Source organism: Vicugna pacos, chromosome 2 (genome assembly GCF_048564905.1).
Source record: "Vicugna pacos chromosome 2, VicPac4, whole genome shotgun sequence".
Classification (NCBI taxonomy): domain Eukaryota; kingdom Metazoa; phylum Chordata; class Mammalia; order Artiodactyla; family Camelidae; genus Vicugna; species Vicugna pacos.
Genome location: NC_132988.1, coordinates 78,492,102 through 78,517,361, shown reverse-complemented (window position 1 = coordinate 78,517,361; position 25,260 = coordinate 78,492,102). Strand labels below are relative to the sequence as shown.

The following is a 25,260-nucleotide window of genomic DNA, read 5'->3' as shown; positions in this document are numbered from 1 at the left end:
ATGCCTAAAAGCCTCCAGTAAGGGGAAAAAAGAGCTGCTGCTTCTTTTTCTAGGCATTAAAATTTTTTTGGAATATATTTCTTCTGAGTTTTCCTTCACTTGCTTGAAGAACCATCAGACGATGACCAGACAATCCATAGTGATTTCACATCCATCCAGAGCCCAGTGCTCATTTGGAGAAACTGGAGGAGCCCTTAGAATTTTCTGAAGTGGAGGCTGAAAATGTGGCTGTCTACAGAAGCCAGGAAGAGTGAAGTGGGCAGGATATAAGACAACAGGGACTCATGTAGAATGTTATATTTAAATATATATGCATGTGCTATATATATACATACACACATGCTCTATCTACATACACGTATTGTACACACATATATACATGCATATTTATATGAACATTCGTACACCTGGCTTTCAGGTAACTTAAACAAGTAGTATATATAGTGGATATTATTGGTCACATTGTTCCACCCACTCTTCTTAAACTTTATGTGTAGTATCTCATTTAATACTCACATCAGTGATATTAAGTATATACTCTCATTACTCTCTTTTTAAAAATGAGAAAACTGAGCCATGGAAAGAAAGATAAGTCACTCAGCTGGTGAATGGGACAGGCAGGAATCCCACCCAGGCATCTGAGAGCTCACACCAGGGGCCCAAGTTCTTAATCATTACACTTTTCTGAGTGTTCAACTATCCTCTTTTATGGGTTGAAAAATTGCCCACACAGGAGTCCATAAATGAACCGTAATCCTCTTGCCGCTCCTTCCCGGTGTGATTTTTTTTTTTCATGGTTACCTTAACTGCTCAGCAGCATTGCTAAGGAAGACACAGGGTTTTGAAGCATTTATAAGAGCTGATTGTAGATTTTCGTTCTTTTCATAACAGATTTGAGTGTTTATTCACCCAGTTGCTTTGCCCTCTGGCCTTCCAAAATTAAAGGATCTTCAATCAAAAATGAAATGAAATGAAAGGATCTTGGGAAATTCAGAACTTGGAAAGAATCTAGGAATTATTTAATCTAGTGACCTCATCTTACCCACCAGAATATTAAGATCCAGAGAGAGAAAGTGACATGCGTTATATGACACATTTGGTGGCAAATACAGTGCTGGAATCCGGGTATGTTATTTACTACTCTAGCAAAATGCTCCTCCCACCCCTGTGTCCGTGCGTTAGGGCATGCAACTTTACCCTTCCACCCGTCCCTGGGCTTGGCCATGTGACTGACTTTGGCTAATGAGATACTAGCAAGTGTGTGGTAAGCAGAGCTGTGAAAAGCCGTTGTAGCATGGTGCTTGCTTGCTCTTGTACCTCTGCCATTTCCATGGAAAGCAGAGGGTGAGAGCTTTAGATGATGCGGACTCATATTTTTTTTCTCTAAAAGGTTCTACACTAACACTCAGCTAAAGTGAAAAACCAAAACTCACCTTGAGAGACGTTGTCTTGTTATTTGGGTCTCAACTGAAATATTGCCTCCGGAGAGAAGCCTTCCCTTGACGACTAATGTACAATTCCCCCTTGTCCCCCTTGCTTCTCTAGCCCAGTACTCTGTTCATGTGTCTGAAGGGATATATATATATTTTACCTACTTGTTTACTTTTTCCACTAAAATTGAAGTTCCATGAAACTAATCTAACCTGTTCTTCTCACCTCTGTATTCCTGGCACTTATTACAGTGCCTGGTACATAGTTAGCCCTCACAAAACGGTTGTGAAGGAGAAAAGTTACAAAGTATTTGCAGCTTGCCTATTAGACATCTTGGGCTCTAACTTTCTCGTAAGGGCTGTTCAGTGAGTAACGGGTCTAAGGAAGTAGGAGAGACAATAGAGAGGAGGCATCATTGAGCAAGCTCTGAGAGAGCACATTTCACCAAGTTGAGGTGTGTGGGGTGACATGAAGGCAGCGTCTCTCCAGCTTCAATAAAGACATGGGAGTGTGAATGTTCTCAGCATAAGTGGAACAGTCCAGTTCGGCTAGAGCTTAGACTCCCATATTCAGTGAGCAGGGGGAAGGATAAGCCTTACATGTTTTGTGGTTCTAAATCGGAAAGTGTCTTGAATACCACCCTAAAGGATTTTATACTCTGTCTTTTAGATCATAAGGTTTGTAAGCAATAGGGTGTTTTGGGAAGGGAATTCTGCTGCTAGTGTGGAAGGTGAGGGTGATGTAGGAGAAAGCTGGAGGTGAGAGATCATTTAGAAAACTGTGGCCAGTGGCCCAGGAGAGAGCTGATGCCTAGTGCAGCTAATGAAGTGGCAGCGGGGAAAAAAGGGAGGGAAAGGCTTTTAGAGACATTGAAGGGAGAGAATTGATAGGTTTTGTTGACCAATTCGACACAAAAGATGAAGAAAGGAGTCAAAGGAAAACTCTAGTGCTCTTGCTTCTATGATCCAGTGGGATGTGCTGCCAAGCTGGAGAGAAAAGGACGAGAAACGAGTTTGCACGAAGATAATGAGTCTTGGACACGTGGGTTTGACATCTTGGAGGTTTCACTTCCAAGGCTTTGCCTGGAGTGATCCCTCCTAGTATGCAGCAAGTATAAGCCTTCTGCAATGGTCTTTCATTACCTTTGTTTTTAAACATCCTCTACCTGTGCACCACCCATAGATGGGCATGTTATCATAGTAAGTTAAAATAAGCATTTTTTTTTTTTGGCCTCTGCTTACAGTGCAAGGCCAGTGACAGGATTCAAGATATTTTGCATTTAAGTTTTTGACAGAGGAGGGAGATGAAAAGGAGTGAATCCATTCTCTGGTTATTTTACTATATTCCTGAGCCAAATCATTTATAGTCATGAGAAATGAACTGATCAGTGATGAGCACAAGGTGTGAAGATAAACGTGGGTCTCTAATGCTGAGGCACCTCTGCAAAGACAAGGAAGGGTGTTGGTGTTTGCAGAAACTAGATGGGCTGAGCAGTGGGCTATAGGGAGGACGTCTTCTGTGCCAGAGAGCAAAAGGTCACAGTGAAAGGTCAGAGCTATCTAGCTGGCATGGTGCTCCTAGACCTGATGCTCTTGGAAGCTTCAGATGAGTTTGATATATATAATTCAAGCCATATACAGCCTAAAGATTTATTCTTAAAAAGCCCACACATTTGCCACCCCTCTTGATAATCTACACAGCTCTGTTATAATCCTCACCAGAAAGAAGTTCATCTTTGAATCTAACCTTATTTGTTAGACTGTTTCCAGTCTAATTTATACATACCCACAAAGCCTGTGAATATGTCTGTCTTGGTTAAACTTATCCTCTGTCTCTCCCTCACTAAGCTATAAGCTTTTTCAGGGCAAAAAGGCAGTACCTTAGGTATGTTTATATCATCATGTTTGGCACTCAGTTCATCCTCAATAAATGTCCGTTGAATTTAAGAAGAAGTGAATGTAGCCCCCTTTTTATTAATGTATAGTCAATTTAGTAGTTTTGTTAATTTCTGGTGTACAGCATAGTGATTTATTTATACATATATATTCCTTTTCATACTGTTTTCATTATAGGCTATTACAAGGTATTGAATGTAGTTCCCTGTGCTATATGGTAGGCGCTTGTTGTTTGAATGTAGCCCCTTTTAATTGCTGTTATGGCTCCTGATATATGCAAAGATTGTCACTAGATCATTCCTCTGACTTGATACCTCATGTGTCTCAAATCCCACTCTCCTTAACGGAAGTGTAAAGACATGCTGCTGAATATGGTACAGAATGGAGAAGGGCTGGTGAGAGGAAAGTTTTGATATCAACTAATTTATTGTGAAAAAGACTGTATTAATGGAAAATGCCATCTATTTTCTTTAGCCCAACAAAACTCTAAAGTCATCTCAGTATGAAAAATTGAGCAGTACATGTAATGGGATCGAAGTTTCCATTAGAGTGGACATGTTTGAACCTCTATTGAGTATAGCTTTCTCAAAGTAACATGAAGGGATTGCTTATGACAGCCAATCATCTTCACTGTGTAATAACAGTTATTCATTTAGGCCTGCTGTCCATGCTGAGACGAGATCCCTATAGAAGAAATTCAAGATGAGCAAAATTGGCAAAAGTTTCTTTTAAATGATGGGAAAGAAAAGAAGAGCCTAACCTTTATTTCATTAGACCTTTATTCATCATTTTCTTGTAGCATAAGTTCCTTGTATGAAATATATTTAAGGTGGGTCCCATCCTACAGTCTTGATAACAAGGGCAAAAAAGCCAGCCACAAAAATATTTTTACAAAACCAATTAGATACACAACTCATAAGCCTCTGTCTTCCCAAACAGCTCAGTTTCCTGTATCTTCCAAAAAGCAAACTAATAATTACCGCTCCCGGGATAGTAATAAGGAGACATAACTAATTGCTGCTAAAAACTCAGAATTTGTGTGTATACTTGGTTTTTGTTAGTTAAAAATTTAGGTTTATAATTGTGATGAATCTGTCTAAAATAAGTAGTATTAAGAGCCAGATATTAATGGTTCTGTATATAAGCATTTAGAATTTCAATTATGAAACAGTTCTCTTTTAAAAATTAGATTATTTAAAATTATTTGTAAGTGGCCTTTTAGCTTAATTATGTGTGCTGTGCTATTATAACTATAGTAGCTTTTTACAATTAGGTTAATGAAGCCACAACCTTCCATATTTTAGAAATTTCACTAAGAAAGGCCAGTCTTTCCTTCAAGTACTTTGATTTTAATATTTATCAGGGTCAGAATGTAAATCTTTAGGAATGGAAGGGTTACCATCTAATCAAGGAGACGGAATCACATCTCACCATAGACGCTCCATTGCACCTTAGAGTCGGTGACCTCAAAGGGCATCATAAGTGTTTATTTTTATAGAACTAGTACAGAACTAAAAAGAAGTCAGTTTCCACGATTACCCTAAAAGAGTCAAGTTTTAAGTGAGAACTCTTCACTGCGGCTGTCTTACGGAGTCATAAACATCTTAGTAAGTGCCCTGTACAGCGGTCTGCTTCGGGTGGTCCCACATTGGAGAAGAACCCCCGCTCTTTCTCCTCCTATCATAACCACAGTAGCCAGAGTGAACCATGTGTTCCGTAACTGTGGATTCATCTTTTTGCCTCTACTCTGCCATCCAGTGCCCCTCCCCGGAGACCAGGGAGGCGGCAGCACTGGCCACAGTGTGCTTAGCTGAGACGACTGGTCAAGGGCATAAAGAGGACCGACTCAAGGTGATGGTGGAGTCACTCTCCTGCATTCTCTAAGCCTCTTGGCTCACCCCTGGGATCTGCTGCATCAACTGGCAAGACTTCCCAGTAGGGGGTTTCTGGGGCGAAGAGCCTTAACTTCTTTTCAGATTTAAAGGCCCAGACTGCTGCATGATGGATTTTCCCCTAATATCATTAGCTGCACATGCTGCTAATTGTAGTGGCTGCTAATCCATCTGAGCAGCCAAAATGATATTAGCTTTCAATAGGATTTACATCTACCCAGGCTTGTTTCTGCATCAGCTAGCAATTAAAGTTTAAACTGTTGAACATGCAGCTTGCTGTAGGCTAAGTAATATTTAATAGCATTAACAATGCATTTCCCTATTCGCCTTCGAATCTCTTTACAGGCTCATCAATTCGCCATCACCTTTGTGTGGCACAGCCGACATTAGCTCTTATCCTAACGGCTTCCAGAGGAGGGCACTGTCATAAGAGACAAGACAATAGAAATGCCAGCTGCACATGTAAGTATTAGCAGCGTAATTTACGTTTCTGGTCCTGGTCCTACCCACTCTGTCTCACACACACACTCACTAGCACACTTATCGGAGGAGGTGTGGTAACTTATCCTCTCAGGTCAGCCTTTGAGAAACTGTAAATCAACTTATTTGGACTAAAGTGTCTACAGAAGATGAATATTAACTAAAAGGCTGTTTGAATCATTCCCAATCATGTGTGGAATCCAGCCCTTTCAAAGTTCAGTGTAAGCAAGATGAAACTCTCTTGATTGACTCATTTAGTAAAGATTTATTTGCATGCAGTTGAGTGAAATCAGGTTAGAACATAAACTCCGTGGCAGTAGTTCCTTTGTCTGTCTTGTTCACAGCTGTACCCTTATGTGTCTATCACAAAGACTAACACATAACACGCTCTCAGTAGATATTTGTTGAAGTGCTGATTGTATGATATAAGTGATGGACAGTTCAAACTTGAGATGCCCACCCTGAGCCCCTGACATCGCCTCCCTTGCTCGGTGGGTTATACATGCACCCACTGCCCACACCCTCCTTGCTTCTAGGCCGTTCACCAGGGGGTGGACCAGGCAGGGGTGCGGAGAAAGGTCAGTTTAGGAGACAGCCTGTAAGCACTGCAAGAGACCAAGGGCAACTTGATACAAAGCTGTCATTTTGGCTGGTGAATCGTCCTGCCTGGAGATCAGCACTGGTGGATGTCAAATGGTTGTCATTATGGTGCAACTTCAGGAGGACGGGGTGTTAATTAGTTTTCTAAAGCTTCCATAACAAAGTATCAAAAAACCAAGTGGCTTAAAATAGCAGAACCCTATTGTCTCACAGTGCTGGAGGCCCGAAGTCCAAAGCCAAGGTGGCAGAGGGCCCTGCTCGCCCCGGCGGCTGCAGGGAAGAAGGCGTCCTTGCCTCTTCCAGCTTCCCGTGTCTTGCAGCAGTCCTCGCTCCTCGGCTTGCAGACGCGTCCCTCCGGTCGCACGACCGTCTTCTCCCTGTGCGTCTTCACATCGGCTGCCTTTGTATCCACATTTCCCCTTTTTATAAAGACACCAGTCATATTCAATTAGGACTTACCCAAATGACCTCATTTTAACTTGATTACCCCTATAAAGGCCCTGTTTCCAAATAAGGTCACATTTGAGGTACTAGGGGTTAGGACTTAAACAGATATATTAAATAAACAATATAACCCATAAAAGAGGGTTGTGTGCAGCCTGGAAGACGGTAAAGGGATGTTTTCAGGTCCAGAAACCTCCCTTCTTGGGAACTGGAATAATCTATATTGTCTGGGCATAGAGGTCAATAATAATTGAATTATTCTTATCATTTCTTGGACTCTGCCATCTTGTAGTTCCTACCTTAATTGACTTTTATTATATAATATTCTCCAACTATTTCCCTGATCATTCTTTGTGTTTAGTAATTTCTCTTTCTGATCTATCTCTTAAACGTGGCAGTCTAACTAAACTGTCAGTGGGTCCATAGTGTTTTTTGCTGTGTTTGGCCAATAGGCAACTGCTTTAAATTGTACTTGCTCCTTGGTCCTACTACACACGGATGATTGAGTCTACCTTGTGTAAAATTGGTCTTGGGAGACAGGCCAATTCATTCTAAGAGTTAGCTATTTTATTAGAAACAATGATTTCTAAAGGTCATATTAATTTTTTGTTATATTATTTCAAAATAATCTATTGTTTTGGCATTCACATAGAATAAGAAATAAAGGGAACCATAGTTCTTATTTACATAGACATTATCTACTTTGCTTTGAAAACATTTAGTGGTCTTAGGTTGGGTTTATCGCTAGGCGACCCAGGATGCATTGGGTTGAGATAAATGAAACACATTTGCATTTTATACCTCATTTCTCCCTTTTTGGAAGTTATTTAGTGTAATTGTGATAAGCTTGGTTTGCCAACTTCTAACAAACTTCTAAACCAGAGACTAGACCCTAAGGAGGCATTTGTTAAGAACCCCTTTCTCTTGGTGTACCACGGGTGTAAAGCTTTTTAAACTTATGATAATAAAATTTTCCACACTTAAAAAAAAAAACATTGAAATCTCATCTTAGAAGAACAGATTGTCCCTTGTAATGACATGGAACATGTCCTCATGAGGGGACACTATATCCATAATTCAATTAAAAAAAGAAATGTAGAAATAAGAAATATTACTAATGCCTATTAATTAAAATTTTAAACATTAAAAAACTTATCATTTCTATTGAGTTTTGATAGCTCCAACCCCAGAGAAGAGCTTTAGGTTCTTGTCCTCAGCAAAGAGGGACAAGAACAGATGGATGGCTTTCTTCACGCTTCCTGCTGGGTGAATCAGTCATGCTCCAGGGTCATGTGGAGTTTGCCATTTTTGTACAAAATCACTTAATAAATTGATTGACACCTTATCTCGATGTCAATGTCACTCCATTTTTGAGATGTCCAAACTGTTTAAATATCAAAAACAAACCATGGAGGACAACTCAGTGAGAAAGGGTTTGTGCTAGCTGAAGATCAAAGGGAGACAGATGACTGCTGTATATATTTGATGTTACCAGAGGAGAAGTACGGTGATTTAGTCCATGCGTATGCTCAGCGCTTCTTGGCTGGCCTCAGTGAGCAGTAAAAGCAGTTGGAGACTAAGCCAGCACAAGAGTCTGCAGAAAATCAGCAAAATATGATCACATTAACAATATGATACTTTAAGCTGGCATAGTCAGGAATTTTAAGGGAGCTATCAATAAATTGTCAGTCAATTCTGAAAAAAAAATCCTGTGGCCAAATTTTAATTTATGAGTATTTTATTAACTTGGGCTCAGTGTCTGAGTTTTCCACACATGGTCAGTTAATGAATGTGCAATGTATCTGGTTGTATAATTTATTGTAAATATGCTGGAGAAGATTTAGATAAAACATTAAAAAGAGGCAATATGAGAAGCAACACTTTAAGCTTATATGGTTAATTCTTTTGAATGATTTGATTATAAACTATGGCACATATGGAGAAAATTTTCAGGACCTGCATTCCATTCAGACTGAAAAGCAGGATTTAACTGTAAGTAGTTCCCCAATTTGAAATTTTTGCGTGTGTGACACATTTCTTGATAAGGTTGTTGGATGACTTTGTGTAATCTCATTCTTTCCTTTAAAGCAGTCTCTTCAGAAACACAAAGCACCCGTTGTGAGAAGCTTAGTCAAGGAAGCAGCGACCGGGTACAGTGATGTCAGACCATGCTCCAACCATGCTTGTCTATGCAGGATGCTGTGGGTTTGGGTCAGGGGATGCTAGAAGTCATAGTGAAAGCAAACTGTGAGCAGCTGTTCCCAAAGTTACAGTGTGTTTGGTTTGGACTTCTACTTTCATGAATTCCTAGGGCTCATTTGCAAAATGGTGAGTCAATTTTGTATTTCAAATCTGAACAAAGCATCCAAGAAAAAGAGTCTTTAAAGGTAATATGACATTGGTTATATGAAATCTCCAACAACAGAGTCTGCATGCCTGCACACCATCCTATGAACCATTTGACTTCAAAAAAATTTTTAAATGATATTCGTGTTCTTCTCCAGATGGTAGGAGCTATACGGACAGCCATTCTGACTCTTTTGTTACTGTAGCATCTAATGCAGTGTCAGGTATACAATGTCTGTTCAAAAACATATAGCAAATATTCATCACATGAGTGATTGTAACTTAAGATAGCTTTAAAGGTTCAGCTAATGGATTTCTTTTCCTTCAAACCTATTCCTTTCTTTCTTATCTTAGTAAATGGTAACGGTGATTACCCAATTGCTAAGCTAGGACCTGGGCACTGCCCTTGATTTTCTTTCCCTCATACCCCATATTTAACAAGCGGATGGCCGTTGTCTTGGATCTGTCCTCCGTTCCACATCAGCACCTGGGCTGTGGAGGCTTAAGTCACATCACATCCTGTGGGGACCGCTGCAGAGGCCCCCCTACCAGCATCTCTGCTTTTACTCTTGCCTTGCTTTAATCTGTTCTCTTCACAACAGCCAGAGTGATCTAAAAGCACAAATGGATCATAATATGCTACTGCTTAAATCTTGCAATGGATTCCCAGAGACTTCACAGAAAATCCTCTTCCCACCAGGGTCTACAAGATCCATCGGGTCTGGTTCTGGCCTCCCTCTCCAACCCAGTCTCCGTCAACCCTCCCATTCATTCCTTATAATCCAGCTGTGTCGGTCTTCCTTCAATTCCTAAGAAAACACCATGCTTTCCCCTACTTCTCAGCTTTTATTCCTGCGATTTCCTCTGCTTGGAATGAACTTCCTCCTGGTCTTTGAATGGTTGGCTTCTTACCCTTCTAGTCTCATTTATTCTCTGAGAAACCTTCCTTGAACCCCCACCTGAATAGGTTTCCTTCACAGCCTCTCCTCCTCAAGCACTTCACCCCCTTTGTGGGTTTTTATAGTTCCATCACTGTTTGAAAAAATTAATAATTTGTTTATTACTTTTCTTCCCTAGTACTTTGGAACATGTCTGTTTCGTTCACTGCACCACCTGGTACAATGCCTGACATATATTATGTGATCAATAAATATGGAAAATTAATTTATTTACTGATAGAATATCCAACTAGATTATATATATATATATATATATACATACATGTATATATATAATATATATATACATGTATATATAATATATATATATTGCATAGGGAGGTAAATGGGAAAGTTTTGTTTTGGCTTAACCACAACCCTTTCTCCATCAATCCACTTACTTACTAAGCATCAAATATGTGAAAGCTGTTCTGAGGCTGTTGTGACTTCTAGTCCCTGCCCTTGTATACTTATATCCTAGGAGAGAAGATTAATATCTATACCAGTAACTGTTAATTCAGAGATGACTGAAAGAGAAGTGCTCTGGAAGTTTTTTCATTTATGTACAATTTATAATTAATCTATTTTTTTAAAGAATTTGCATTGAACTATATAGGCGTTTCAAGGAGAAAAATGACTTGTCTCTGGGTGAATCTTGGAAGGGTTCTTAATGGACCCAGTGTGTGACTTCGATTCTGATGAATGTAGAATTTGGAGGAGCAAGTGTGGTGAGAAAGGGCCATTGCTATAAACAAGCCAATATTGCAGACGATGCACAGCTCACGTGGGGAGCAGCTGGAAGGGGCAAGGCTGTCATGACTGAAAGGGCTGCGTTTAGAAAGTGAGGTCAAGTCAGATTGTGTGGGGTTTGTAACTGCTGGGAGAAAGAATTTGTCTATTGTTTGAAGAAGCAAAGGGGAGCCCTTAAAACTTTTCAAGCTGGGCAGTGATTTAATTTGAGCGTGGCTGAGGTTGGTTTGTCTCGAAGTGCCACTTAGGAGGGATTACAACAGGGAAGAAGCAGAAGTAAGGGCGGTATTTAGAAACTTCTGGCTCTAGGAAAGGAACCGAGATCTCTGGCAACTAGAGTGGGAAAAAAGAGAAGGGGCAGACTGGGGAGTTCCCACAGAGGAGAAGTTCACCTGTTCTGAAAGCTCACTTGAACTGTGGGAATGAGAGGACAGAACGCAGAATGAGAGCAAAAGTCTGGTTTCTTACAAGAGTTGGGGAAGGAAAACTGAGGAGGAAGGTTCAGTTTGAGTCCTTGAGTGCGAGATGGGGATTGCACTTTAGGAAAGATTATGGTGATGAGGCTTTAACTTGATGTCCTGTTTCTTACATTGGACTAAAAATTTTTTTTTAATTTTAAAAAAGACAGTATTGCCTAGTGTACTATCTTTTAAGGATGTTGTGAGCTGCAGCCTTGGAGATCACTGATGTCTGTGTAAATCTGAGCAAGTGAGGTACAGTGAATGATGGTTGGCATGGACTCAGATGACGGAGGTTGAAGTCCTGACTTACTGCTCAACAGCCTACTGGTGACTAGTCACCATGTGAGCTTCTCAAAGTCTCTAACCTCAGTTTCCTTCCCCATGAAATGGAAGCAAATCCATCATCACTGTAATCTCAAGGACCAGTGGAAGGATTCAGTGAGATTATGTATTTTCAAGTGCTTCGTACATCCTCTTGGGAGGACAGGATTCGCCAAGAAACTCTAGGTATGTGACTGCTGGGTGTTGGATGTTGGATACAGGCTCTATTATCAATTATAAAACTGCTTTAAATAATTGCCACTTTTGCTGTCTTTTACAGTGTCATGATCCCCGAACACACAATCATTAAGAAAAAAAAATCTTTTTGTCTCATTGGTCAGGCTGCCTGACCTTTTTCGTTGAAAATTCTTAATTTTATAAAAGTTAAACAAGCAACCGAGGAGCCCTTGGGACTTGAACAGCGGGAAAGGCAGCTCAGCTGGCAGCGGCGTTCTGAATGCCTCCGGCTCGCGGGAGCCGGGCTTTCCCGCACTGCCTCCCTGTGTCCGCAGAGAGAAGCGCGGCTGCCGCCTCCCGCTGGCAGAGCGCCGTGTGTCTGCTTCAAGCGCCTGCACCTTGGGGACGCCGACAGCTGCCGGGCTTGGAACGCCCGCAGCAGAGCTCGGGCCAGGCTCAGAAAGGCCGCAGTGCTCCATAGAGGGAAAGGAAATCCCGCCGGCAAAACCTCCCTAAAGCTCAGGCAGAATCTGGGGGTTATATTTACTTAAAAAAAAAAAAAAAAAACTTAGGGAGTAGTCTTAAATACTGTCGCAAGAAATTTAGTTTCTTTTGAAGTGCCAGCATTCCAAACTGCGGGATGTGAAGGGGTATTGCAACCACTGAATACGGAGCGGGCCCCTCAGAGTAAATAAGCACCACGTCCACTCCCAAATAAATGGCTTTTTGTTTGAGTGTGGGGTGGGTTTGATAAGGATGGTGTTACGACGTTGAATGAGGTGCAAAGGAAAAATGACTTTCATAAGTTCACATGGCTGTCATTATATTCGCCCCTAGGTTCCCTTTCCTCCAACTCCACCCTTCCAGACCCCCTTCTGGATCCTTCGGCATCCATTCAGTAGAAGTCAGGGGATGTGCTGATAAGTCTGCATTTGCTATTGATCTGTATACATCTGTTTTATGTACCAAGAAAAGCTGTAAATGAGGGGGAGGAAAACAAAAAGTTGCTTGTGGATTGTTCACATTGGTATGTAGTATTAGCCTACCGGAGTCCACACAGAGTCTTTTGAGTGAACTGAGCATAAAACACACACACACAGATTTCCTACGACCATAATCTTTCTTTCTCTCTTTAATTCTTACCTCATGTGGATTTTATGTCTTGGTCATTTTTTTTTAAATCAATAATCATCCTGTGGCTTTTCTCTCCTTTTTAAGTCATCTGCTTCAGTGGCAACGTTAGCTAAACACATTCCCAGCTCCACTCCACTCATTAGTATTAATGGAGTAATCATCATTCCCTTCCTTGACTCCTTAGACTTGCTTCAATATTTACACATTGGCTGAAGCTGACTGAGCAGAAATAATGAGCCTTCGACATCCTTGCTGCACAGGGTGGGCGAAGACTTGCTTCCACGGGGTGGAGTTTATGGTGGAATAAAGGCTATGACTTATAATTATCAGTGAAAATGATAGGCAGTGTCCCTGGTACTTGTCACACTAGCCCAGCGCCGCGGTGGTGGCCGGGGCATCGCCCAAGCTGGGCGGACCCTGCCTCTCAAGTGACTGTGAGAAACAGAGCTGCCCTTTTGCCTCCTCCAGCCTCTACTCAGATTATGATTTCATTCTTTTTCAGGGAAAAGTCCCCTTTGAGTCAGAGGGCTTTTCTACAGACTTATCAAGCTTTTATTCCCACTTTGGGCTTCCTGACAGTACTGTTTCATAGGTAAAGAGCTTCTCTTGGATTTTTTTTCTTTTTATTTTCTGGTAAAATAAACAAGTTAACTTTCCTGCCTTCATCAAACACCTAATTCAATGGGCATTTTTGAAGCACTTGCTACTTGCCAAACGTTGTATTAGGGGCTGAGTCCCTTCCAACTTGCTCTTTTCTCTCAGGAAGAAGCTAAAATAAAGAGATGAATGGGAGACTGAATTCTTAAAATACAGAGAAATTCTAGAAAGCATGCACCTAAGAGGTTGCTTGACTGAATCCCAGAAAAAAGAGGAAAAATTAACATTTGTTTTCATCTCTAACAGCATTCTTGTCTTCTCAACCAACTCTCCACAGTATTCTAGCAACGTGGATCAGTTTTTGAGACAAGGAGAGATCCTTTTGACTAATATTTATCCCCTAAGAGTAGGATGTTTGTATATTTAGACATCTGTGCTTCCCGGCACAGGACAGCTAGAGACTTTTTCTCACTCCTCTACGTTTTGAAGATTTGTTTTTATCATTGGCAGTCCCCTTCTTTAGCACTGGAGTTGCAGGGCTGCCTCCCCGCTGAGAGTTCAGAATATTTCCCAACACACAGACAGTATGGCATTCAGCTTCTGAGAACACTCCAGAATACATCTATATTCAGGGCTAATTGTTGTGGGTTTATTATTATTTTTTGGAAGTAAGGAAATTGGTATTTTTTTTAATTGAAGTATAGTTGGTTTATAATGTGTTAATTTCTGGTATACAGCATAGTGACTCAGTTATACATACATATATATTACTTCTCATATTCTTTCTCATTATAGGCCATTACAAGGTATTAAACATAGTTTCCTGTGCTGTACAGTGGGACCTTGATGTTAATTTGTTTTATATATAGTAGTTAATATCTGCAAATCCCAAAATCCCAATTTATTTCTTCCCGCCTTGGTATCCCACCTTCATTACACAGCCCTGGCTCCAGCTCTTGCCTGTTTTTGTTTCTGCTAGCAGCTTGGAAAAGAAAGACAGATCCAGGGGACAGTCTAAATCTCACCTTCAGGCTGGAGATCCTGACCCAGAGGAGCAAAGAGAATTGTGAAGCAGTTTTATCCACAGACCTGTGAATAAAGACTGGTACAGGGGAAAGAAAAAAATTGGAAGGGGAGAGAAAAAGAAGAGGCAGGGTGAACAGGAGGGTGAGACACCAAACAAAAGAGCTTTGGGGGTTAAAAACAGCAACCAGGACGCGGGGACCCCATGACCAGTGCAGGGAAGGGATGTGTCATGGTGATCTGGGGGCTCCCGCGCTGGCAGACCCAGCCTTCCTATGGGGTGGAGGTCCAGGGAGCTCTGCTCAGCTCTTCTAAGTTTCCTAATATTTTAGCCTCCCTAAAAATAAACATAATTATGGAATAATCTTCCAGTTTTAGAATCAGAAGGGATGTTAATAATTGTCAACTCTGACCATCTCTTTGGAAAATTACTTCCCCAGTTTTACTGAGATGTAATTGACATGCAACACTGTACAGCATGATAAAGTGTACAGTGTGATGGTTTGACGTATTTTGTGAAATGATTATTGCAATAAGTTTAGTTAGCATCATCATCTCATATAGATACAATAAAAAGAAAAAGCAAAAAAAGAAAAACAATTTTCCTTGTGATGAGAACTTTTAAGATTTACTCTCTTAACAACTTTCATGTACAGCACACAACAGTGTTAACTATAGTCATCATGTTGTACATTACATCCTTAGTGTTTATTTATCTTCTAACTGGAAGTTTGACCACCTTCTTTCAATTCCTCTCTCCCCTTCCCCACCCCCAACCCTCCTCACCTCTGGTAACCACAAATCTGACCTCTTTTTCAATGAGTTTAGGCTTTTTTAGATTACACTCATTAGGAAGGTCATGTGGTATTTGTCTTTCTCTGTCTGACTTAGTTCATTTAACATAATGCCTTCAAGATTCATCCATGTTGTCACAAAAGGCAAGAACTCATCATTTTTTATGGCTGAATAATATTGCATTGTATGTACATACACCACAACTTCTTTATTCATTCATCTGCTGATGAACACTTAGGTTGTTTTCATGTCTTGGTTATTGTAACTACTGCTGTTATGAACATGTGGGTGCAAATATCTTTTCGAGTTAGTGTTTTCATTTCCTTTGGTTATATTCCCTGGAGTGGAATTGCTGGGTCATATGGTAGTTCTATTTTTAATTTTTTGAGGACCCTCCATACTGTTTTCCGTAGTGGCTACACCAGTTTACAATCCCATCCACAGTGGAAAAGATTCCCTTTTCTCCACATCCTTGCCAGCATTTCTTGCCTCTTATCTTTTTTATGATGGTCATTCTAACAGGCGTGAGGCAATAGTTATTGTTAACAATCTCTTCTTAAAGGTAAGAATTCAAAGAATCTAACGTTCATAAAATGCACAATTTTGCAAGGCTGACTAGTGGCAGAGGCTGCTCTCTTAACTCTCAAGCCAGGGCAGTTTAGCTGTTTGAGCCACATTAATGGATGCAAGCTTCTAGGAGGTAGATGGAGTCATAAGCAGGTAACTCCCAAATGAGCAAATTAGCTCATGAAGATTCCAAATGCAATCCAAGTTCCTTGGCTAGGGTCTAGACCAGGATCATAATACCAGAATTATAAATATGAACTGAAAAGAACTGTTTTTAACATCTTCCTCAACTTTCTATACTTTCCAACAGTACCTCTAGCTGGGACATTGGAAAGGGAGCTTTCATATTTTCATTTTCTGTGCTCCTACGATCATTATTAGCCACAATGATTGATTAATTGATTGATTCTTTTACTCAGTCATCCATTACATATTTATGGAATCCTGGTTTTGTTCAAGTTCCTGTTTCTCGGAGGCCCCTTCTATCAGAAAGTCATAGTCCCAATATAAGACATATTCTCAAACCATTAAAATCCAGTTCAGTACCCCCAATTATAAAGTTAAAGTAGTCAGCATACAACATGTACTCTTCATTTCAAATAGCCTGGCCCACAAAACTATGTCAATTGGTTTTTTAAAAGATGAGGGAATTAGTTAGCAATCTGCTCCCCACCACAGAATTTCTTAGTAGAGAAGGTTGTTGCTTATGAAAGAGGATTTAATATTTGCTGAGCTCCTACTATGAGCTAGGTAGTATGTGAAGAACTTATTATTTCATTTAATTGCTCTTATCATCCTTCAAAATACTCTACCCATTTTACAGATAAGTATATGGAAGCTCAAAGAATTGAGTAACTTTCTCATGGCCAGTAATTTAAAGTGACAGAGTCAAAATTCAGAATGAAGTCAGACTTCTGATGAGCCCCAACTTGCTCTCTGTCCAGCACCAGGTCTCAGGGTAACCAAGGCTGACTTGTGATCTGATGACTCCATGTGTTGAGATGATGTCTCTTCTAGATTCTAGTCTGGGAATATTTGTGGAGATTGAGGTGGACAATTTTCCAAAAATAAAATGATCTCTTTACATGAAAATGCTTCAGTATTATTTGTTCAATAGTAAATGCTTCAATTGTACCAGTCCTGTATTATGTGTTAATTCAAGGACAAAAAAGAAATTTCTCTTTCTCTTATGAGGCTCATGATTATTTATAATAGCTAAGACATAAAAACAACCTAAGTGCCCATCAACAGATGAATGGATAAAGAAGTTGCATAATATGGAATATGTAACAGAATATTATTCAGCCATTAAAAAAAAAAAGAAAAAGAAAGACAAATGCTGTATCATCTCACTTATATGTGGAATTTAAAACAAACAAACAAAAAGCCAAACTCATAGAAAAAGAGATCACATTTATAGATACCAGAGACAGAGAGTGAGGGAATGTGAGAAAGGAGCATTGGAGGAAAGTGGTCAAAAGGTACAGACTTCCAACTGCAAGATAAATAAGTGCTGGGAAATTTGGGAGTTTGAGATTTGCAAATGTTAGCCACTATATATAAAAATAGATTTTAAAAAAGTCTCTTCTGTATAGCACAAGGAACTATATTCAGTATCTTGTAATAACCTTTAATGAAAAAGAACATGAAAATGAATATATGTATGTATATGCATGACTGGGACATTGTGCTGTACACCAGAAGTTGACACATTGTAACTGACTGTAATTCAATTAAAAAAATTTTTTTAAAACCTTAATGGCCTCAAGATTCAAAAAAATAATAAGTACTAGGGGTGTAATGTATAGCATGGTGACTGTAGTTAACACCGTTGTGTGGTATATATGCAAGTTAAGAGAGTAAATCCTAAGAGTTCTCATCACAAGGAAAAACAAACATTTTTTTTCTTCTTTTTGGTATCTATATTTATTGTAGTAATCATTTCTTCTTTTTGATATCTATATTTATTGTAGTAATCAATTTATCATGTAGTAATCATGATATCTATATTTATTGTAGTAATACATGTAAGTCAACTCATTATGTTGTACACCTTAAATTTACACAATGCTGTATGTCAATTATATATCAATAAAACAAGACCAGAAAAGAGGCTTATGGTCTGCTGAGAGTGGCAGCGACATGGGCATGTATGCAAATAAATGCAGTGTTCTGTGACTCCAAGATAAATGCACAGGACCATGGGTGGACAAGGGAGGGAGTGGTCAGTTCTTCTTGGGAGCTAGAGTAAGTACAAGGATGGCTTTCACAGAAGTACATGGAAATGAGAACATGGATTTGGAAATAACTTCACAGTGCCTAGCCCATACATGGCCACACAGATTCATCATTTCTGTTTTGAGAATCAAAGTACTAAAATGAGTGTGTTACATTTATTTTGTTCTGCTTAATTTTTATGAATTCTGCTCCATTTTTTCTTGGTCCATAATGACTTGAAGTCATAGAAATGTGACCTAGATCTTTCAAAAGGGCAAGTTTACCTGCTTCTACTTGCTTAGAAAGAAGGAACAGAGGACACAGGGATAACCGTCCTATCCAGAGTAAACCATTAAGTCAGGATTGGAAAACTCTCCTTTTCTCCTCTCTTGTTTCCTTCATCCGCAACCTTTCTCACTTCTGTCATGACCTCCTCTTCAACCAGATTCACAAAGTGAAAGCGTGAAAGTCTTGGGAGAAGAAAACAACCAGCTTCCAAAACAAGAGAAAGAACCAATGCGGTGGAACCGCTCTTGCGATGAGCTTCCAGTGCGTGTATGTGTGTGGTTTCTTTAAGTCACTGGGAAAGTTTTTAATGCTCATAGAAACCAGAGTCCTGGAGAGTTACAGAGAGCCCCAGCAGTCACCAGCTGACACTTTAAAGGAACTGAAGCCATATATCCAGTCCAGAAAGAGTTGGGGACAGGACAGCAGTAGGGGGCTGGCTGCACTGGGTATTTTTTGTTTTTGTTGTTCCTTCCCTTAAAAAAGTATATGTCATAGACATGTCTTCATCAATCATCCTCCGAACACAACTCCATAGGCATGTTTATAGCTTATTTCCTTATTTTCACTTGCATTCCTGTACGCACGCACGCACGCGCGCACACACACACACACACCCTACTTCCTCTCTCCCTCTCTCTCGTTTTCTCTCTCTGTCCTCAGTCATGTCAACTTCCCTTGTAACCCTTCGTGTCCTTCAGCAATTACTCAAAGCCACACCAGCATAAAATTGGAAGAGTTGTCATCTTCAGGTGTTGGAGGCATCTTAGGATGCAACTCGAAGCTGAGTCCACCTGAGAAACATAGATCTTATCTGTTGTCTCTATCAATGTTGACAAATGTCATAAGACTTTCTTGAAGGAAATAGAAGTGAGAGTGGCAAACTTACTACTTAATGACAAATGAGCCAAGTCTAAAGGGTGAATGGTAGGAGATGATTCACACACACACCCTCCTTTATTGTCTTTCCTACCTAGGATATGCAGGGTTAATAAAATAATGCCACTTATAAACATGGTGTCCAGAAGGTGGCTGACCCTTCACATCTGAGCTTTCTGCTCCTCACCTAAAAGACCATCTCGGAGTGGGGAGTAGGTAGTATCTCTGGGTCTTAAATCTGAATTCATTTGGGAGAGAATTTTGGGTGAAGACTGGATCTGATAACCTTCTTTGTTTCAATAGTTATGACCAAGGGATCGGGCCCATGGAGGGCAAACAGAGATATCAAGAGCCTAGTCCTGCACATTGTGGATGAAGGCAGTTCTCAGTCAGTAGCAGTTCCTTGATCGTTCTTTAAGACACAACCGAAAGACATTTGCCACAGGTGAACCTTAAGGGAGTTCTGACTTTGCTTCTAATAACCTATATTCCCTTGTAATTCATTTATATTCTCTGTACCTTCCCCCACCCATATTTAAAGCAATACTTTGACATAGATCATATTTAAGCTGTACTTTCAACTGTAAAATGCTATGAATATGTCCTATGATTTAACTGCTCTTTTTTCAGTTATAACTTTAACTTCCAGTTAAACATGTCAAATTGAATCCAAGAGTTTGTCTCCATGTCCTCTGAACTCCTACTACAATAATAATGAAGAACAGAAGAGGCACAAATTCAAAAGAACTAAAAAACAACAGACTTGGAAAGGACAGCAAGTAAGAGATGCCAACAAAACTCAAGCAGTGGAACAGCTAATGGACAAATAATAATTGACCTGGCAGAGCAGAGGAAGACAAAATCTCAGTCCATCTATCCACAGAACTCCTGAAAGTCTCAGGATTTAGAGACACTAGTGATTTCTGAAGGGGGTGCATGGGAAGACTGAAAACATGAGTGCTGGTTGCAAGTTTTTACTAGGAGCTATGAGAAGCTCAGGTCACCCCATCATATCTATGGTAGACACTCAACACTCACTCCCAGGGGACCAGATAGCCAGGAGTTTAACTCTGGAAAATTGAATTCAAGAGGCCCTGGACCCAGACCCTGAGCAGGCAGGGGTGAGGCACAGTGCTGAAACCAAGGAGATCTGCTGGGAAAATACTTCTGAGTCAGATCCTTTTTCCTCGACTCCCAGAACATTGGCAACCATGCAGGAGATTGAAGGGTTAGTATCTGAAGAAATTTAATGACTCAGAAAAAGACCTACACTGACCATTTCGAGTGCCCTGGCAAAAGAGCCAAGTTTCTACCTCCCTAACCACCATTTGACAGACTTCATCATGCCCCAGGGTGTCCAATCAGCTTTTTAGTTCTTCTTTAAACAGTATGAACAAATAGACAGGGATCTCGGGACACGTGAGAAAAGGCTCCAACACAAAAGCCAGAGACAGAAACCAGCAAACAGAAAAAGGGAGTCAGGAGATTTGAAAACAATACAGAAAGTAGAAGAAAACATAAAAGAAAAGTATTGATATTATTTTCCAAGAGATGAGAGAATATATTACATGAGCCAACAAGAGAGGTAAAAATAAACATTCATAGAATAAGGAATAGCTCCAAGAAATAATACCAGGTATGGCCAAAACAACACATTTGGGAAAGGATTGAAAGTTAGAATTAAGACTCAAAAAAGGAGAAAAAAAAAAGATAGATAAAAATAGAAAAGTAGAAGAGAATAGATAAAATTAGGAACCATTCAAGAGAGCAAACATCTAATTAGTAAGCAATTATTAACTTCAGGAAAATAGAAATGTATGTAAGAAAGGAAATGTAATCAGAAAACACTAGATGGCTCTAGAATGAATGATACTTATATAGCCATAATAAAATAATATTGATATTATATATAACAATATTCACAACAAAAATTGTGACTAACTGATTTTTGTTGTATTCCAGTGAAGTTGAATATATAAAGATATATTGTTTACCATTTCTTTTCCTTTTATTACACATTATTATTTATGCCTTAGCTTATTTTTATTAGTGTGTTTACCTTTTATTATCATTTTGCAAATACTCTTGATATAATACAAATATGCACCTTTGGTTATGATATGATGCAAATTTTGTTTTTAGCTTGTTCTTCACATTGGTATTTTGCTTATGTTATCTTTCTAATGTATAGAGGATTTAAATTTTCTTTCCATATCTACATTATCAATATATTTTGTTTATTATTTCCCTATTTTCACATTGCTTAGAAGTTTATTCTCTGAAAATAAATATAACATTAACTTTTATTTTCTCCCTTGATTGTTACGGTTTTTTATTTACATGTGCTTATGTTGTAGCTAGAACTTTTTTTTTTTCTGTAGACTTGGTTTATTAGCCTATCATGATTTATGGAATAATCCAAACTTTTTCCCTTGGCTTAAAATGTCATTATTGTTATGTCCTAAATTCTTACATATGCTTAGACTTTAAATTTTATAGTTTTATTCATACAAGTACAAAATATTTTCCACTGGGTTAATTCCTATATAGCTAGTGTTTTATCATTCTGAATGCAATTTTTAAAATTCATGGCATTCTCTGATTGTTAGTATTAACTGGGAAAGCTATTGCTATATGTATATTTCTTTTGCAATATACCATCTTGTTGAACATTTTTATTTCTAATAGTACTCAAATTAGGTTGGCCAGACAAATGATTATATAATTGCCAAATGGTTACAAATGTGTCTCCTTCTTTCAAATATTTATGCCTTTGGTTTTGTTTTCATGTCTTGGTTAAACTTTCAGAATAATGTTGAATAATAATGGTGATCATGGATATCTGAATTTCCTGACTTTGATGGGACTGCCTTTAGAGAAGTGATGTGAACTCAAATGCCTACAAAAGCCTGGCAGGAAACAAACAGGTGACACCGGCCAAGGTAAGAAGACAACAGCACACAGCGGTGGGAAACAGTCAACGTCACCTGTTCTCAGTGCTGAGGAAACAATAGAGAGCACTGGGAGCTGGCAAACCTGAGCGCACATAGCTGGTCTGCAGTGGGAACCTGCTATTTAGCTGCAGTTAATTGTTGTCATGTCAGCCTAATTTGCCAGAAGCCAAATATCTGGAAGTTTATTTAAAATATGACTTTTAAATGCTGGCAACAAGGGCAAGTTAAAAACAAAACAATGAAGCAGCCTGACAAACTTATTTGTAGGTTGTTTCTGGCCCTTGGGCAGCAAAGCTTGGACCTGTCCCCTGGGCTGCAGTTATGCTAATGAGCATAATATTGGTTGTTGGTTCTGGATCATTTTTTTCCATGTTGAGGAAGTATATTCTAATTTATTCTTTACTAAGAAATTGTATCAGGGATGAATGCTTTCCTGATCTCTTTCCTGAATACTGTACTACTATTGAGATGATTTACACAACTTTTCCTACTCCCAGAAAATTGTGCTTTTATTGAAATTTTAAAATTTATTAGCTTCAGATTATCTGTATTTTCTTGTTTTGTTCTTGATTTCAGTATGCCGTATAGAAAGTTAATTGAATCTTCTCATTGATATTGTAGTTGTCTGCTAGGGCTGCCAAAATACCCCAGACTGGGGGGCCTGAACGACAGAAATGTATTTCCCACAGTTCTGGAGGCTGGCAGTCCAAGAACAAGATGCTGGCATTGTAGGTTTCTCCTGGGTCTTCTCTCCTTGGCTTGTCCGTGGTAATCTTCTTGCTGTGTCCTCACGTGACTTTTCTCTGTGCATGTGCATCCCGGTGTTTCTTCCTCTTCTTATAAAGGACACTAGTCCCATCAAATTAGGGCCTCACTATTATGCCTCAGTTAATCTAATTGCCTCTTTAAAGTCCCTGTCTCCAAATACAGTCATATCGGGGGTTAGGGCTTTAACATATGAATTTTGGGAGGATGCAGTTCATTCTGGAACAAAGCTATTGGTTATCTATTTTTTTCCTCTTTCAGAATTATCGATACTTTCTCCCTGTTTTATTTTCCCGAAGAATGAGCTCTTTGGTCCCAGAGCGCCAAGCGTCCTTTCTGTCAGTTGTGTGTTCCTGCGTGGATTCTTAGATACTGCTCAGTAAAGTCAAATAAAACCAAGAGCAAGTGGATGCGACTTTACACAAAGATGGAAGAGTAAGCTCTCTGGGAGTCCAGGCATGGTGCGTCTTTGGCAAAGGGCGATTCTGAGGAGTGAGTTAGTCCCTTTCATAGCAAGGTTAAGAGCATAGACTTTGGAACCAAGCTGCCTGAATTCACTTGCAGATCTCCCACTTAACTAGCTGTGTGACTTGGGACAAGGTACTTAACCTCTCTTTACCTCTGTTTTCTCACATGTAAAATGGAGCTTGTAACAATACCTACCACAGAGGGTTGTTACTAGGATTAAATAAATTAATATTTGCAAAGTGCTTAGAAGGCTTCTTGGCACATGCTAGTTGCTTTAGAATTGCTTATAAATAATAAAACACTCAATATGGCTCTGGGATCACAGCAGCAGATACACCAGAATGCAAAGTACCTGTTGTCAACAATGCTGCCACAATGATGGGCTTCTCCATTATTTTCGCCTGTAAGTCGCTAGCAAAGAGGTCTGGCCCTTTGAATGAAAGGAACCTCTTTTGTTCACGGATAATTTGGGGAAGAGGGCATGACTACAAATGATATTGGACTTTAGCCAGTTTAGCTCTGTAGCTTTAAACCATTTCTAAATTATCCTCCAACCTGGTAGATGAGTTCATACCAGTTACATGCATCAATTCTTTGTCATATGTTAGAAAATATTCTTCCTTGTCCATCAAGTTGTTTGCCTTTTGTTGGTTTTTGACATATTTAAATGCATTTAAAATATTTATTGATCTGAATCTTTTGAAGTTTTCTTTTGTGATTTCTTTGACCACTGTTTGACAATTCTAACTATTTAAAGATTAGAGAAACTGTTCCCTTTATTTGCTGGTCAGGACATTCCGATGCAGGTCATAGTACTGGCAGAGAGGCAAATGCAGCAGGGACAGGACCAAGTCTCAGCTGGAAGTCTCATTTCCTGAAAGCAGAGTACCAGGCAATTCTTGACTTACCTTGCTAACAGTTTCATCCCTCGGTTAGTAAAAGACGTGATGAAGGGTCTACTATTCTCTACTTAATTGCTCCCATAAAGGGCATGTAGTGAAGTTTAAATGATGAGAATCTGGGCAAAAGTGATCATGATGTCTTGGAATCTATGACAGGGTGGGGAAAGTTTGACATGGTAGTTGCATGTTATAGACTGGAGGTGGCAAATATATGCCGTACTAGCACCCTCTTCCTATTCCTAGGCTGATGGCTGCCATCAGTAATTAATCAAAAACTTTTTTTTCTGCTGAGCTTGGAAATAGTTTTGAATCCTCTCTCAACCAACTCTTCGAGAGCCACTGTCAACAGATCAAGTGGACAAAGTGCACTTTATGAGGGGGCATGTTTACAAAGTTTCAAAAAATATGTAGGTTGGGAGCCTATAACTGGTGTGAGAGAATGTATGTGACAGTTTATTCATATACCCAGAGAGTACTTGTCACATCTAATTATAGTGGGTTCTTTACACAACAGACTCTCCTACTGGGTGATGAGACCCTGGATGATGAGGGTTGAGACTTCTTCTTTGTATCTGAGACGTCTTACGTAGGGCCCTGTGGTACATCAAACTCATTCAAAGGTGCTGAATTGAATAATGCTGCTAATACATATGGAAACATTTTATATATTCACTTAGAAATTTGCATATTTGAAAACTGTCTTTATACACGTTGTTTCATTTGCTTATGTATTCTACTAATTTCAGGAGTAAAAAGGCTCCCTCAAAATGCCTAAGTGACTGGTCTTTGAAGATTATTTTCAACTTAAGACTCAAGCAGGGCAGGATCTTTTTGTGGTAACAATCAAGGTTTTTTCTCAGAGAACATGATTTATGAAATAAGGATAAGACATATAGGTTGAATATGGAGGAATAACTCACAGTGTGAGTGACAAACATT

General features: G+C 39.5%; 1 long non-coding RNA gene across 2 annotated transcripts; it reads left to right on the top strand.

Annotated features, from left to right (window-relative positions):
• The first annotated feature begins 900 nt into the window (after positions 1 to 900).
• LOC140687078 (uncharacterized) lies at positions 901 to 14,992 on the top strand. 2 transcript variants are annotated; one of them, XR_012061152.1, is made up of 4 exons: positions 901 to 1,125; positions 5,564 to 5,680; positions 13,372 to 13,461; positions 14,449 to 14,992. It is a non-coding gene; the product is annotated as an uncharacterized lncRNA (long non-coding RNA). The 2 variants fall into 2 exon arrangements; XR_012061148.1 differs by lacking the exons at positions 901 to 1,125; positions 5,564 to 5,680 and adding an exon at positions 10,353 to 11,744 and having other exon boundaries at positions 11,839 to 13,461.
• Positions 14,993 to 25,260: the final 10,268 nt, after the last annotated feature.